Source organism: Ambystoma mexicanum, chromosome 3p (genome assembly GCF_040938575.1).
Source record: "Ambystoma mexicanum isolate Mex_15411 chromosome 3p, UKY_AmexF1_1, whole genome shotgun sequence".
Classification (NCBI taxonomy): domain Eukaryota; kingdom Metazoa; phylum Chordata; class Amphibia; order Caudata; family Ambystomatidae; genus Ambystoma; species Ambystoma mexicanum.
Window position 1 is genome coordinate 268,915,804 of NC_090925.1, and position 16,365 is coordinate 268,932,168.

The window sequence follows — 16,365 nt, forward strand, 5'->3', positions numbered from 1 at the left end:
TACAGTAGCTTAGGTAGAATATTCATTTTCACCGACTGGATTCTACCCCACCATGAGATCCTTAGCGGGCACCATCGCTCCATATCCTTGTTCACTCTGGCCAGTAGAGAGGGGTAATTGCCTTTGTACAGTAAGTCCACCCTGTGCGTGAGTGTAATGCCCAGGTACCTGATTCCTTCTGTTGCATGCTTTAGGCCTAATGAGCCAGCCACCCTTTCCAGTGCCTCTTTGTCCCTTGCTAATAGTAGTATTTCGGATTTGCTCCTATTGATTTTCAGGCCTGATATCTCCCTGAACACCTCCAATTCCTGTAGTGTGTGTGGTAAAGACTTCCCAGGATCCTCCAGGGCTAAGAGCATGTTGTCTGCATAAGCTATTACCTTATGTTGTCTACCTGCCATCTCTATCCCCTTTATTTGGGTGGTTTCCCTAATCTTGATTAGTATTGGTTCTAGGAATATCGCATATAGGAGGGGAGATAATGGGCATCCTTGCTTTGTCCCCTGGTAATCTCTACCCTGTCTGAGATTTCTCTGTTGACCGCTATCCTCATTGATGGGGAGTTATAGTTGGCTTTGACCATTTTTATGTATTGTTCTCCAAACCCCATATGCTCTAGCATTTTGAAAAGTATGGACCATTCCACCCGGTCAAAAGCTTTTTCGGCATCGAGTGAGAGTAGTATGGCTGGCGTGTGTGTAATGCCTATTTTTTCTATTAAGTGTGTCAATCTTCTTATGTTGTTGTGTGTTTGCCTACCAGGAATAAAGCTTGATTGATCTGGGTTTATTAGGGAGGGTAGAAGCGGTGAGAGCCTGGCTGCTAGGATCTTTGTGTAGATTTTGGAGTCTAGATTAATCAGTGCTATTGGGTGGTAGGAACCCGGGAGGGATGGATCTTTATCTGGTTTGTGGAACACCAGGACCTTAGCCTCATTCATGGATGGGGTTACATTTCCGCTTTCTTTGAAGGTGTTTAGTAATTTTGTTAGGAATGGGGCGAGGATATCTGCATATTTTTTATAGAAGGGGGCTGTGAAGCCGTCTGGGCCTGGTGCTTTGTTATGTGGGAGTCCTGCTATTGCTTTCTTCACCTCTTCTTCCGTGATTTGAGTTTCCAGAGCTATTTTCTGTTCTTCCGTAATCTTAGGAATGGGGAGAGACTGCAGGAATCTGTTTTGGTTGCCCTCATCTGGGCGCTCGGTCGCGTATAGTTTTTGGTAGAATGTCTTGAATACCTCCCCTATGTCCTTAGTGCGTGTTTGGGGTTCGCCTTGTGCGTCTTTAATGTTTAATATGGTTAATGATTTATGTTTTGCGGAGAGTAGTCTCGCAAGGAATTTATCTGCCTTGTTTGCTTTGATAAAGTATCTCTGTTTAAGGTAGAGGAGGGATGTCTCTGCTTTTATATTGCGGAGCATTTCCAGTTGCCCTTGCGTGTGTCTCAGTGCTTTCTTAAGGCTTTTGGTAGGGTGTGTTAGTAGTTCCTCTCGTATCTCAGTGAGTTTATTTTCTAGTTCTCTTTCCCATCCATACCTTTGTTTGTCCTTGATGGCTTTCAGAGCTATCATGTGTCCCCGGGTGACTGCTTTGAACGCCTCCCACACCATACTCAATGGGACCTCCCCTGTGTCATTTTGCTCGAAGTATTCTCCAATCTTGTCTCTAATTGCTTCTCTAGTCACCGGGTCTAACAGGAGATCCTGTGGGAGTCTCCAATGCCAAAGCCCCCCCCCTTCTCTGGGGTCTGTACGTCCAGCCAGAGGTGGGCATGGTCCAATATTGCGATAGGGCCTAGTTCCATCCCCTGGACTTTGCCCAGCATTCCTACCGACACCCAGATATAGTCTATTCGGGACATCGTATTATGGACATGTGAATAGTATGTGTAGCCCTTGTTTGGACCCTTCAGTTCCGTCCAAGCGTCACACAACGCCATTTGATCCATTTTTTGTTTGAGATGTCTGGATGGGGCCCCTTGGTTTAGTGGTCCCCCTGAGCTTCTATCTAATTGAGGTTGCCATGCCATGTTGAGGTCGCCCCCCAGTATGATCTCTCCTTTCGCAAACCCCTCCAATTTTCCCATCGCATCTCGCAAGAATCCGTCTTGACCCGTGTTTGGCGTGTATATCGATGCCAGGGTGAGCTTAAGGCCCTCTAGCCGTACATTGGCGAGCACCATCCTCCCCTCCCTGTCTGTCTGCTTATCTATTAGTGGTGCGTCCCTTCCCCCCCGCATGGCAATTAGAACCCCCGCTCTCTTTTCAGTGGGGTTCGATTGTGCCAGTACATTGTACCCTCTGAGTGAGACCTTCCCTCTGTCTTGTGCTCTTATATGTGTTTCCTGGAGGAGTAATATGTCTGCCTTCTCCCTCTTAAGCAAATTCTCTATTTTCTTCCTCTTCACTGGGGAGTTCAGGCCCCTAACGTTTAACGTTAATATTCTGATTTTCCCCATTGTATTTGACCAAGATCAGGTATCATGTGAGCCTGAGTGTTGTGATCCCGGTTGTCTTCTGGAGTAGGCCCCCCCATTCCTCCCCCCCCAACTTCCCAACTCCCCCCACATAATAAACAAACAACCAACTTTGATCCAGAGGAGGGCCCGGGTACCTATGGATGCTAGGGCGTTGCGCCTATCGCTCCCTGCCCTCTGTGGACTCGGGTTAACTTTTGCGGGGAGTCCTAAACCCTGCATATTCCTCAGACCTTCTGCGTGTTCGTACCTGATCCCCAGCCGGGCCGCTGGGAATTACTTGTTCCGAGTTCCTTTGTAGAGTGCCACTACCAGTTCCTAAATCTGGGGATGTCCCCTGTCATCGTCCTGTATGGGTGTTCTTCTCTTCCGCTGTTGCTGGTTTGGGATTCCCCCTCCCTCTTGGTTTCCTTTTTTGCCGAACCACCTCCCAGCCTCTCGGCCTCTTATACAGTTCCCTTTTAGCTTTGATGCCCCTATCTCCTTCCTCCTCTGCATGTATGTCCATGATGTGGAGCCCTTCTTCCCAAGTTGTCACTCTCCTTTGTTTCCCTTCCCACTCGAATAGCAGGCCAAAAGGGAATGTCCATTTGTACCTTATTTCTTTTGCGATCAGCTCTTTTATTAGTGGTGCCATTTCCCTTCTTTTTAGTAGCGTTACGGATGCTAGGTCTTGGTAAAGTTGTATGTCTGCCCCATTCATCCTAATGTGGTCTACCTGCCTCGCTCTCCTCAGTATAAGTTCTTTCTGCGGGTACAATGTGAGGGCTGCCAGCACGGCCCTAGGTCTTTCCCCAGGGGCGCCAGTTCTTTTCGGGCCAACTCTGTGTATCCTGTCGATCACAATGTTGTCCGCTTCTTGTGCTTCAATTAAGTCCCTGAACACTTCCTGTACCGCATTCTTAAGATCTTTGTCCAGCACGGACTCAGGCATGTTTTTTATGCGGATGTTAGACCTGCGTGATCTGTTTTCTAAGTCCTCGCATTGGATTTCTAAGTTGTGGGTTAATCACACAAGGTGTTCCTGGGCTTCGCTAATTTGCTGTGATTCTTCGTCAACGTTTTGCACAATTTTCACTAACGTGTCCGTCCTTTCTTCCAGTTTGGCTATATCTTGCCTTAGGTCTTGAACCGCCTGTTTCATGTCGTTTCTCATCGTGGCAAATTGGTCTTGAACCGTCGACATGAGTTTGTCTTGCAGCTTACGAACCAGGCATGCATATCGTCCCTTGATGGGGGTTGGCTACTTGCGTTGGGGGGGATGGAGTCTACCGGTGGGTCTTCTTGCGATCTTCCGCTGGTGGTTATGGGGGTATCTGACGCCCACATTTGGATTATGCTGGGGTCTTGTTTAGCTGACTGCTGGTTTAGTTGCATCGCACCCCCTTTCCCCTTTGCCTTGGACATTGCCCTTGCAATGTGAGGTACTCGCTGGGATTATTTGTTCCTTGGCGGCTTGGCTTGATTGTGCCTAGGGTGCTCCTGCGTTGTCTTCTTGATGTGGCGGGGTGTGCTTGGTTGATAGTGTGCCTCGGGCTAAATTGCCTTCTTCCTTATTCGCCTTTCACCCTCCGGGTACCTCTTGCCTCGTCGCCCCCACCGCTGTCAGGGGGACTATGGGAAAAGTCCTTGACCCAATGCCTGTGGCTTCCCCATCGATCTGCCGACGGCTGAGGTGTATGGGGATATGCCCCCCAAAAGCCGAGTATCAGTCTTTTGGGGGTGCCTCCGTGTGGGTGGGGGGGGAGCCCCTATCTCCTGTTGTGCTACTCGCTGTGGGTTTTTAGTCCCTGGGCCGTACGATTCCTCCTACACGTCTTTTGTTCCGCAGCTCCGGGGCCCTAGACGCTGCGTAGTCGTGGTATGGCCTCTTGATCCTCGGCTCCTGTAGCTGGTACTTTCTCCGGTGCAGAGCGTGCTTGCTAGGCGGGGGAAGGGCGGGCCAGGCACAGTCCACCCGCGGCTCCTTCGCTTCGCTTCGGGTGGATTCTTTTCTTTGCCACAGGATCCCCTTCCCGGCGGGTGAGTGTCGTTGTGCCTGGGTATTCCGTCCGCCGTCCGGAGACAGGTCCCTGTCCCGGCCTCTCCCCCTCGCTGTATGCTCAAGGCGCGCTGCGTGCTCAGTGGGGTAGGGGTGGCTCCTCGATGTGATGCAGCCTCTACTCGCACTTTCCCCTGCGGCGAATCTCTCCCCCGCTTCCACAGTGTGTCCCGGGGTGTGGTCAGCAGCAGTTGGGGGTGCTTTTTATCCTCGGATCGGTGCTAAGTAAGGTGCTTCTGTGCGGCCCGGCAGAAGCGAGACTCAGCCGTGTCTTCCTGCCCCGGCGGCCATCTTGGAATCCAGACCTATTAATAGTTTCATCATTTTATATCAAACATTCTTGGGATTCTTCGTATTTTATATCACAGTTTATATTACAATGTTATTTTGAATTTTATATAAAATATATATAAATATGTTATATTAAATATATGTACATTTTATATTAAAAAGATATCAAAAAAGGGTTTGTGCAGTGATTTGATACCTCAAATGATCCAACAATGCCCATGCCAGGAGCAAGTGGTTAATTTTGGACTGTTTGCGTCTTTGCATTCTGGTACTTGTAGTTTTGCTTTTCTATTATAAATGTGATGCTGCAAATGGTAGAATGCAAGGAAAGTAGGCAGGGCATGATGGCTATTCACAAGTGAGTATTAACAAGAAATAAGTCACCTATTGTTTGTATTTCTTGAAACAGCATTATGTGAATAAAATGTGAAGTGCAACAAAAAAGTAAAAAACATCATTTCTTTCAAACAGTACTGTACATTTTGAAAACTTTTGTACCTTCTCTTTTAGAAATGAATCCATCAACGCTAGGCTGTAGTGGAGATTTGTGTTTATATTTCAAATGGGACATTACAATCTTAAAAATCATGTGAACACGAACAAGATTTCAAAAAGATGTGGACCTTTTCACCCAAGATGGATATCATCATGTCCCATTTTACATCAATTGCTGCCTGCTGGGCAGTCCTGGCACAATCGTGTGGAATAGAGCAACACAGAAGCAATGAAAAGGTCACTGAGGTCACAGCAGGTGGATCTGATGCAGAACCCCAGCCATGGTCACTCTGACCAGGTGTCCACCTTCTAACTGTCCCTGCTGTCATGCCACGCCTCCCCAAAGCAGTGGCAAGGAACTAAGTGCAGAGAGGTGCAACATGTGTGGGCACGGGGTGGGGTTCAAAGGGCTCTGTAGGGATCTGTCTTCCTCCTGCATCCTTGTAGAATCTAGAGATGGTGGGTTTGACTGACATGGAATACTACCTGGTGGAATGTTGTGATATGACTGGGGTTCTAGAAGAGTCAGTGGAGATGTAGCCCAGAGAGAGAGAGAGAGAGGATGCCGGTGTTCAGACGTGGCGGTGGGAGTTGTGAGTTTGGGTGCTAAGTATTGATTGGTGGGTCTGGTGCACATCATCCTTTAGGATGGGGAAGCGCCTGCGTGGGTCCGCCCACGCCTCCGATAATTGAGAAGAAGAAGAAGAAGGATGCCAATGTTTGCCATTGTAAACTGGAAGTTACCATCTGATAAATATGACTCAAATAACTTTATGTAATACTTTGGAACTTAATAAAGAATTTACTTATTCATCCCATGATGTCAGAGTCATCTTGCCAGAACCCAGAATTTTACAGGCTCCTGACACAAGTTGAGCGGACAATTCCCCCTCATATCCGCTGGTTGCACCTGTGCCACTGTCTCTCCCTCACAGTGAGCCATATTCTCACAGCAGCTGTATCTTGACCTGCAGGTACTATCAGCCCTTTGTAGAAACCAGGACATGGCTTTATTTTGCACACAAAAAACATCTCAAGAAAGGGAACATATTGAGACAAACCTGGATTGCGCCTCCAAAAGCGGGATGTCTGATCCACTAAATCCCGCTTTTCGATTGCACCAGCACATTAGCAAATCTCCTTTTGACTTTTCACCCCAGTTCCGAGCCAGTATTCTTTAGCAACGTGGGGACGTGGTCCAAAGGACCTGTTTGCATACATCGATTCTCAGAGTTCAACTGGAATCCATTAAGTTGCAATCAGGATGTGATGGGGAATAACCACTCTGCAGCAGTCAAAAGTTGAACGGGTCAGCGGAGCCGCTGGAAGGCTGGGCCATCTCGCATGCAAACGATTAGCAATCACATGTGAAGCGCAGTGAAGCCAGTAGCACTAGTGCCCACTTTTCTCAAGTTCAATTCTGATTAAAGATGCAGAACATCAGCTTCGGAATTGCCTGCTGCAAGGTTGGAGATGCACGGCAAGTGCTGAGAGTTCATCGCCTCATATTGGTTCTTAAGTTTCCCCTGTACAATGCCTGTCGTTTTATATCACGGTATATGCAAGTCTGCCAGTCATGGGAGCCTAATAGCCAGGACTAGTGCAACAGAAAGTATGGGTCTGTCTATTCACAAATGCGCTATGGCCACCTAAATACAATGTAGGCAAGCTGCGTAGCCAATTCCACTGGGTCCACTCATAAGGGCCCCCAAAATAGAGAATCAGGTGAATAATTGGTATAGCATGCTGCACACGGGGGTGAAACCTTAGACTAGGAGGCCAGACATCGATTGCAGGTATTTACTTACAAGCCAGAGTTCTAATTCTTTCTCAGATGAACCCTTCAATGCTGGGCCAGATGTTACTTTTACATTAACAGAGCGCCACTTTACTTATTGACAGACTTACTTAATCAGATTAAGGCCTTGAAAACGACTCAGCTCGAAACACGTGTGAGCTGACTTCATGGCAAATTGAAAACGTTACCAAAAGACGATTTGCAAGAAGACTTTATTAAGACATTTTCATACAGAAAGTTACTTTGATAATTGACTAACACTAAGGCAGAGCGCAACTAGACTACACCAACTTTTCACTTAATAGCCAGTACCGGCTGATGAAATATTCCCCTTTGCTCTTAAACTGCAGGGGTGGGGGCGGTGGGGGCGGGGGCTTGCCACCGGGCAGGCACAGGGCACCTGCTGTGCCAGGGCATTTCAATCTATGGTGAGAGGCGAGTTTGGAGGCTGGTAGTCGGCTTTGTGGTCATGCATTGTGTCCTCCTGATTAATGACACTTCAAAGGAAGGACTAGCAGGATGCCTCAACCCGCCAGTGAGGACACTGCAAATGTCTAAATAGGAATGTCGACTTTTCTCGGAAGCCAGACTGAATACGCAGGATATTCTTTTTAAGAATCTATTTAAGATGTACAGTGGGAGAGTTCACAGGGGGAAAGTGAGCTCCTGAGTAGGGACTACCCATCCTCCTACTTGGACAACATGATCATGTGGTGGCTTGCAAATCCCCCCTTTTCAAGGAGAGTGTTATTGGTGAGGCATTCTACTGACCTGAATGGTATCCCTTGCCTCACCTTTGGCAGCGCGGATGAAAGGCAAGGCACACTCAAGGGGGACATGACGCACAAGCTGAAAAAGAAAAGACATTACAAGATAATGGAGAAGATTAGATGGAAAAGCTGCACAATTGCAGCCCATGAAAAATAGCCTGCACCGTTCCAGTGAAGGCAAGGGGATTGCAGCTTACCTGGGTTGCTAAGAGGACTAACTTTGAAAACAGGGAAATACGACCAGGTAGAAGAGAAATCTAACCAGAAGGTCAAGTCCACAGGCTGGGTTCCCTCAGGGCCCCACAAGGAGCTGCTTGCACGATGAAAGACTCACAATGAACACATCTGTTTCCATCTGGTCAATGCTCTACATTAGTGGGCAAAAACAAAGAGGTGATGGCTGGAAGGTTTAGACTGAATCTTAACCACTGGCATTGCTTGGGGCAACCCTCTAGACCATTGTTCTTCACCTGCCAAGCCATTACAGAAGGGGAAAGACTATATGCAAATCAGGCTTGGCCCCACCCAAAAAGGGGAAGTCCAGCCCGAACTGCTAGGTCACATCCCTTCTGCAGAAGACCACAAGCATCCCCAAACATGTTTCACCCTTGTTGGGGCTCATCAGTGAGGAGTAGCTTGGGTCTCTAGGCCCAGCAGGCACAGGACCCACGTCTGGGCATACCCGTCCCACTTGGGGTGACAAAGCAAAAAAAAGAGGTGATGGCTGGAAGGTTTAGACTGAATCTTAACCACTGGCATTGCTTGGGGCAACCCTCCAGACCATCGTTCTTCGCCTGCCAAGCCATTACAGAAGGGGAAAGACCATATGCAAATCAGGCTTGGCCCCACCCCAAAAGGGGAAGTCCAGCCCGAACTGCTAGGTCACATCCCTTCTGCACGAGACCACAAGCATCCCCAAACATGTTTCACCCTTGTTGGGGCTCATCAGTGAGGAGTAGCTTGGGTCTCTAGGCCCAGCAGGCATGGGACCCACGTCTGGGCATACCTGTCCCACTCGGGGTGACAAAGCAAAAACAAAGAGGTGATGGCTGGAAGGTTTAGACTGAATCTTAACCACTGGTATTGCTTGGGGCAACCCTCCAGACCATCGTTCTTCGCCTGCCAAGCCATTACAGAAGGGGAAAGACCATATGCAAATCAGGCTTGGCCCCACCCCAAAGGGGGAGTTCAGCCCGAACTGCTAGGTCACATCCCTTCTGCACGAGACCACAAGCATCCCCAAACATGTTTCACCCTTGTTGGGGCTCATCAGTGAGGAGTAGCTTGGGTCTCTAGGCCCAGCAGGCACGGGACCCACGTCTGGGCATGCCCGTCCCACTCGGGGTGACAAAGCAAAAACAAAGAGGTGATGGCTGGAAGGTTTAGACTGAATCTTAACCACTGGCATTGCTTGGGGCAACCCTCCAGACCATCGTTCTTCGCCTGCCAAGCCATTACAGAAGGGGAAAGACCATATGCAAATCAGGCTTGGCTCCACCCCAAAAGGGGAAGTCCAGCCCGAACTGCTAGGTCACATCCCTTCTGCACGAGACCACAAGCATCCCCAAACATGTTTTACCCTTGTTGGGGCTCATCAGTGAGGAGTAGCTTGGGTCTCTAGGCCCAGCAGGCACGGGACCCACGTCTGGGCATACCCGTCCCACTCGGGGTGACAAAGCAAAAACAAAGAGGTGATGGCTGGAAGGTTTAGACTGAATCTTAACCACTGGCATTGCTTGGGGCAACCCTCCAGACCATCGTTCTTCGCCTGCCAAACCATTACAGAAGGGGAAAGACCATATGAAAATCAGGCTTGGCCCCACCCCAAAAGGGGAAGTCCAGCCCGAACTGCTAGGTCACATCCCTTCTGCACGAGACCACAAGCATCCCCAAACATGTTTCACCCTTGTTGGGGCTCATCAGTGAGGAGTAGCTTGGGTCTCTAGGCCCAGCAGGCACGGGACCCACGTCTGGGCATACCCGTCCCACTCGGGGTGACAAAGCAAAATCAAAGAGGTGATGGCTGGAAGGTTTAGACTGAATCTTAACCACTGGCATTGCTTGGGGCAACCCTCCAGACCATCGTTCTTTGCCTGCCAAGCCATTACAGAAGGGGAAAGACCATATGCAAATCAGGCTTGGCCCCACCCCAAAAGGGGAAGTCCAGCCCGAACTGCTAGGTCACATCCCTTCTGCACGAGACCACAAGCATCCCCAAACATGTGGGCAGGCATTGGGACAGTGTTTTTCATTAGAGGGCAGGCATTGGGGCAGTACTCTTCATTAGTGGCCAGGCATTGGGGCAGTGCTTTTATTAGTGGCAGGCATTGGGGCAGTGCTTTACATTAGTGGGCAGGCATTGGGGCAGTGCTCTTCATTAGTAGGCAGGCATTGGGCAGTGTTCTTCATTAGTGAGCAGGGTACTTAATTAGTTGGCAGGCATTTGGGCAGGGCTCTTCATTAGTGAGCAGGCATTGGGCAGTGTTCTTCATTAGTGAGCAGGGTACTTCATTAGTTGGCAGGCATTTGGGCAGGGCTCTTCATTAGTGAGCAGGCATTGGCCAGGGTTCTTCATTAGTGCAATAAGACAGACTGGGGGTCGTAAGTAGCTAGTGTGCTGGTTGATACCAAAATTATTGCAAGTAAGATGGCCTGCTGCTCGGATAACCTTCCACTGATGTCCCCTAGTAAACACCAGTACAGGTAAACATGAGATTGAGTACGGAACGTAAAATCAGTGCGCAGATCCCAATAAGTTCTTATTATGGAATCCATGAAACAATATGCAAAATAGGCTTGAAATCCAATTTATTGTTCACTAAACAGCCGACACGTGTTTCAACCTTTCAGGTCGTTCTCAAGGCTGTAAATTAGTCCACAAATAAAATAATCATGTATAAAGATAATCAGACCATAAATAATAAATTCAGACATGGTGACTCAAATAGCAAAAGAAAATGACATACCAGTGTTTCAATGTATGGATGTAGCCAATGAAAACAAAAGAGAAATATAAATTAGAATATGCTAATTTAGCGTAAGAAAAAACTACCTGGTTGCAGAACAAAAAAGGTTTTTTCAAATGTGAAAACCTTATGATAAAAATGTTTTCAGTGGCACTTTCTCATGTTAAAACACTTCTGTGCATCAATCACATAGTCTTCTAGGTACTGCAAACCTTCCTCCATCCTCCTTCAGCTGGAGTTCAGGGGTCTCTCATCATGGGAAGTTGGTTACTAGTCAATCTTTTATGATCTCACTCTGTGAGGGCAATCCCCCATGTGTTCTTTTGTAATCAGGCAGATCATCTTCACCTTACCAGCTTGGGCGGTCTTGCTGGGTTCCTGCAAACACAAGTCAACCATCCAAGCATATCCTATTTCTTGTAACTTCCACATTCTTACAGCAAGTGGTTCCACCAACACTCGTACTCTAGCTCCCAATTTGAGGCAATTATAGGAATCAATTTCTAGCCCATGGCCATCTGATCTATCCACACAATTGGTTACCTTATCCCCTGATTCAAGGCTCATCTCACCCTTCATTCAAGATGACTGACCTTGGGATGCTAGCCCCACCCCTTACTAGAGCTGGCTCTATCGCAGCACCAGCATAAAGAGGGGACGCCGGGTCAGCCTTCTGCTAGGAGAGACGAGCCTTGGCACCCAATCAGCTACTGCGTCGGGTTAGCTGCTAACAAGCACAGACTCAACCTCAGCCGCAGCCGTAGCTCTTTGGTTCCTAGAGATGATCCATCAGGCCCGGAACATCAAAGGAGATGTGAGACTCCCACCACTCAAGTCAATTCCAAGCACAATCTGTAAGAATCTAGGTGAGGGAAGCGATACTTCACAATCTGTACATTAGGATCACATTTTCAAGTGGATTCAAAAGCAGTGCAGATTAGGAGGAGAGGGTATTTGACAATAAAGTGTAATAGATAAGCTCAGGAAAAAATAAAGATTTAACAAGATCTTTTCAGTTATAAAAGTGAGCCCTTGGGTTAAAAGAAGGCTGGGGAACAGCTGCAGTAGCCTCACAATCCATGAAGAATGACTGTTGCCAGACATTTGGTCGAAAAAAATTGATCGACCAGACAAATGGTCGAACCAATTTGATCGAAAACCAAATGGTCGAATTTTTTTTTTTTTTATTTTAACCCTTTTTTTTTTTTTGTTTGGGGGGTCCCCCCCCCAACCCTCTTTTTTTCTCTAAAAACCCCTTTTTATACTAAACAAAAACCCGAAAAATAAATATATAAATAAAAAAAAAAATTCGACCATTTGGTTTTCGACCAAATTGCGTCGGCCAAATTGCAGTCGACCAGTTTTTTTTCGACCAGTTGACTGGACACCAGAATGACTACTTTAACATTCTAGGGCAGTCGCTGCAGCATCCTCTAAACCTATGGTCAAAGGGCTCGGTTCTCCATATGTAAAAAGTCAGCCCCTACTATACTGAGATGCAATATGAGGAATTGTCATGTTAGAGAAACACAAGGAATTTGACGGGCAGTCCCTTGAGCCCTAAGCTTCCTAGTGGAGTCCTATCAACGTGCATAAATGTACTCACAGGTGCAATATTCTTGGGTGAGGGCAGATGGAACCTCTCACACAACTCGAGCTGGGTGAGCCAAGGGTGGATCGGGCCGGCACAGGCCAAGTGGCTGACATGGACCTTTCAAGCGACGATCTGTGCACCACCTAATTGCACAGTAAAGAACTAACAAATCATGCCTGGCTGGTGAATCTGCCTGAATTATGTTCTATACACCAGCACACACCTACATTGTTGGGGGTAAGGGTGTAGGCGGTGGTCTGCTATCTTTCCTGGATGACACTGGTGTCAACCTTCTGACAAGGAGCACACAGAGTGGGGCAGCACATCCTTTTCACATATATGTGTCAGCCATGCAGTGCATTACAATGAAGAGCTCTGTACGTTACTGTGCCAAGAGAATAGGCCAGCAGAGTCACGGGTGATAAGAACGGAATTGTCACATTTGTATCTCAAACATCTCACCCCATCCAAGACAATGAAGTGACAAAAAAGGTGTCCCTCTTTTTTAATCTAATGTATTTGTTTAATCTCTATTGGTTTACCATAAAGTGTTTGCTTTTTTGTGAAATCCCACATTCACAACATGCAAGATGAATGTATGTCTTCAAAATATAACTGCACATCCCAGAAAACTTTTAGGATCACATTATTTTGCATTATACTACTTACAGTGTTAAATCTTGATGGGTGTAAGAAAAGCTACCATTGTACTCTTTCTGCTTAAATTAAGTATTTACATATTTAGCAGGTTGATTGATAAATGTGATTTGCGTATGGTCCAAGTATCCATTTGTATACATGACAAGGAGCCCTATTTAAAACATGAGATGAGTGTTCAGTCACAGTTTTTACTTTGCATTCTAGGGCTTATTTTCCTGGATTTCCCCGTCTAAAATCCAGGAATATCAAGTTCCGCAGTGCAAAGAAAAGAAAAAAAAACGAAAGAGTTAGCATGTATGGTATGGGATGGGGCATGCTGGGCTGGTACTGGTTTGGATTCCCTACTTCTGAAGACTACAAGCCTCGCCTTTACTGTTCTCCCTTCCACTGAAACTCCCAACCTCCAGAGTGCGCATTGCCCTATTCTCAGCTCTCGCGCAATACTTTTGGAAACAGAAACATCCTTTATCCACACAAATGCCAGCTCGTGGTGTTTTCTTTAATCTTTTATATTTATAAGTAGATATACGGAGGAAAGACGTTCACAATAGCCCAAAAACAACCACGCCACACTCGTTGGTTTCCCCTAGAAACCCAATCTTGCAATACTGCCCTCTTGTAGATGTGCTTATATCAAAAGCAGGCAGGGGGTTTTCTGCAAGCCCTGGGAGGCAGGGTGTCTTCGGCAAGCCCTGGGAGGCAGGGGGTCTTCTGCAAGCCCTGGGATGCAGGGGGTCTTCTGCAAGCCCTGGGAGTCAGGGGGTCTTCTGCAAGCCCTGGGAGGCAGGGGATCTACTTAAACCCCTGGTAGGCAGGGGGTCTTCTGCAGGCCCTGGGAGTCAGGGGGTTTTCTGAAAGCCCTAGAAGGAAGGGGTCTTCTGCAAACCCTGGTAGGCTGGGCTCTTCTGCAAGCCCTGGGAGGCGGGGGTCTTCAGCAAGCCCTGGGAGGCAGGGTGTCTTCTGCAGGCACTGGGAGGCAGGGGGTCTACTGCAACCCCTGGGAGGCAGGGGGACTTCTGCAAACCTTGGGAGGCAGGGGGTCTTCTGCAGGCCCTGGGAGGCAGGGGGTCTTCTGCAGGGCCTGGGAGGCAGGGGGTCTTCTGCAAGCCCTGGGAGGAAGGGGGTCTTCTGCAGGCCCTGGGAGGCAGGGGGTCTTCTGCAAGCCCTGGGTGGCAGGCGGTCTTCTGCAAGCCCTGGGAGGCAAGGGGTCTTCTGCAAGCTCTGGGGGCCAGGGGGGTCTTCTGCAAACCTTTGGAGGCAGGGGGTCTTCTGCAGGCCCTGGGAGGCAGGGGGTCTTCTGCAAGTCCTGGCAGGCAGGGGGTCTTCTGAAAGCCCTAGAAGGAAGGGGTCTTCTGCAAACCCCAGGAGGCTGGGCTCTTCTGCAAGCCCTGGGAAGCCAGGGTTCATCTGCAAGCCCTGGGAGCAAGGGGTCTTCTGCAAGCTCTGGGAGGCAGGGGGTCTTCTGCAAACCTTGGGAGGCAGGGGGTCTTCTGCAGGCCCTGGGAGGCAGGGGGTCTTCTGCAAGCCCTGGGAGGCAGGGGGTCTTCTGAAAGCCCTAGAAGGAAGGGGTCTTCTGCAAACCCCGGGAGGCTGGGCTCTTCTGCAAGCTCTGGGAAGCAGGGGGTCTTCTGCAAGCCCTGGGAGGCAAGGGGTTTTCTGCAAGCTCTGCGGGAAAGGGGGTCTTCTGCAAGCTTTGGGAGGAAGGGGGTCTTCTGCAATCCCTGTGAGGAAAGGGGTCTTCTGCAAGCCCTGGGAGGAAGGGGGTCTTCGGCAATCCCTGAGAAGAAAGGGGTCTGCTGCAAACCCTGGGAGGCAGGGGGTCTTCTGCAAGCCCTGGGAGGCAGGGTGTCTTCTGCAAGCTCTGGGAGGCAGGGTGTCTTTTGCAAACCCTGGGAAGCAGGGGGTCTTCTGCAAGCACTCAGAGGCAGGGGGTTCTCTGCAAGCCCTGGGAGGCAGGGGGTTATCTGCAAGCCCTGGGAGACAGGGTGTCTTCTGCAGGCCCTGGGAGGCAGGGGATCTTATGCAAGCCCTGGGAGGGAGGGGGTCTTCTGCAAGCCCTGAAAGGCAGGGGGGCTTCTGCAAGTCCTTGGAGGCAGGAGGTCTTTTGCAACCCCTGGGAGGCAGAGGGTCTTCTGCAAACCCAGGGAGGCAGGGGGTCTTCTGCAACACACCCTGGGAGGCAGGGGGTCTTCTGCAGGCCCTGGGAGGCAGGGGGTCTTCTGCAAGCCCTGGGAGGCAGGAGGTCTTCTGCAAGCCCTGGGAGGCAGGGGGGCTTCTGCAAACCCTGGGAGGCAGAGGGTCTTCTAAAAGCCCTAGAAGGAAGGGGTATTCTGCAAACCCTGGAGGTCTGAGCTCTTCTTCAAGGCCTGGGAGGCGGGGGTCTTCAGCAAGCCCTGGGAGGCAGGGGGTCTTCCAAGCCCTGAGAGGAAAGGGGTCTTCTGCAAGCCATGGGAGGCAGGGGGTCTTCTGCAAGCTCTGGGAGGAAGGGGGTTTTCTGCAAGCCCTGGGAGGCGGGCGTCTTCAGCAAGCCCTAGGGGGCAGGGGATCTTCTGCAAGCCCTGGGAGGCAGGGGGTCTTCTGCAGGCACTGGGAGGCAGGGGGTCTACTGCAACCCCTGGGAGGCAGGGGGACTTCTGCAAACCTTGGGATGCAGGGGACTTCGGCAGGCCCTGGGAGGCAGGGTGTCTTCTGCAGGCCCTGGGAGGCAGGGGGTCTTCTGCAAGCCCTGGGAGGCAAGGGGTCTTCTGCAAGCTCTGGGGGGCAGGGGGCTTCTGCAAACCTTGGGAGGCAGGGGGTCTTCTGCAGGCCCTGGGAGGCAGGGGGTCTTCTGCAAGCCCTGGGAGGCAGGGGGTCTTCTGAAAGCCCTAGAAGGAAGGGGTCTTCAGCAAACCCCGGGAGGCTGGGCTCTTCTGCAAGCCCTGGGAAGCAGGGGGTCATCTGCAAGCCCTGGGAGGCAAGGGGTCTTCTGCAAACCTTGGGAGGCAGGGGGTCTTCTGCAGGCCCTTGGAGGCATTGGGTCTTCTGCAAGCCCTGGGAGGCAGGGGGTCTTCTGAAAGCCCTAGAAGGAAGGGGTCTTCTGCAAACCCCGGGAGGCTGGGCTCTTCTGCAAGCTCTGGGAAGCAGGGGGTCTTCTGCAAGCACTGGGAGGCAAGGGGTCTTCTGCAAGCTCTGGTGGGCAGGTGGTCTTCTCCAAGCCCTGGTAGGAAGGGGGTCTTCTGCAATCCCTGAGAGGAAAGGGGTCTTCTGCAAGCCCTGGGAGGAAGGGGGTCTTCTGC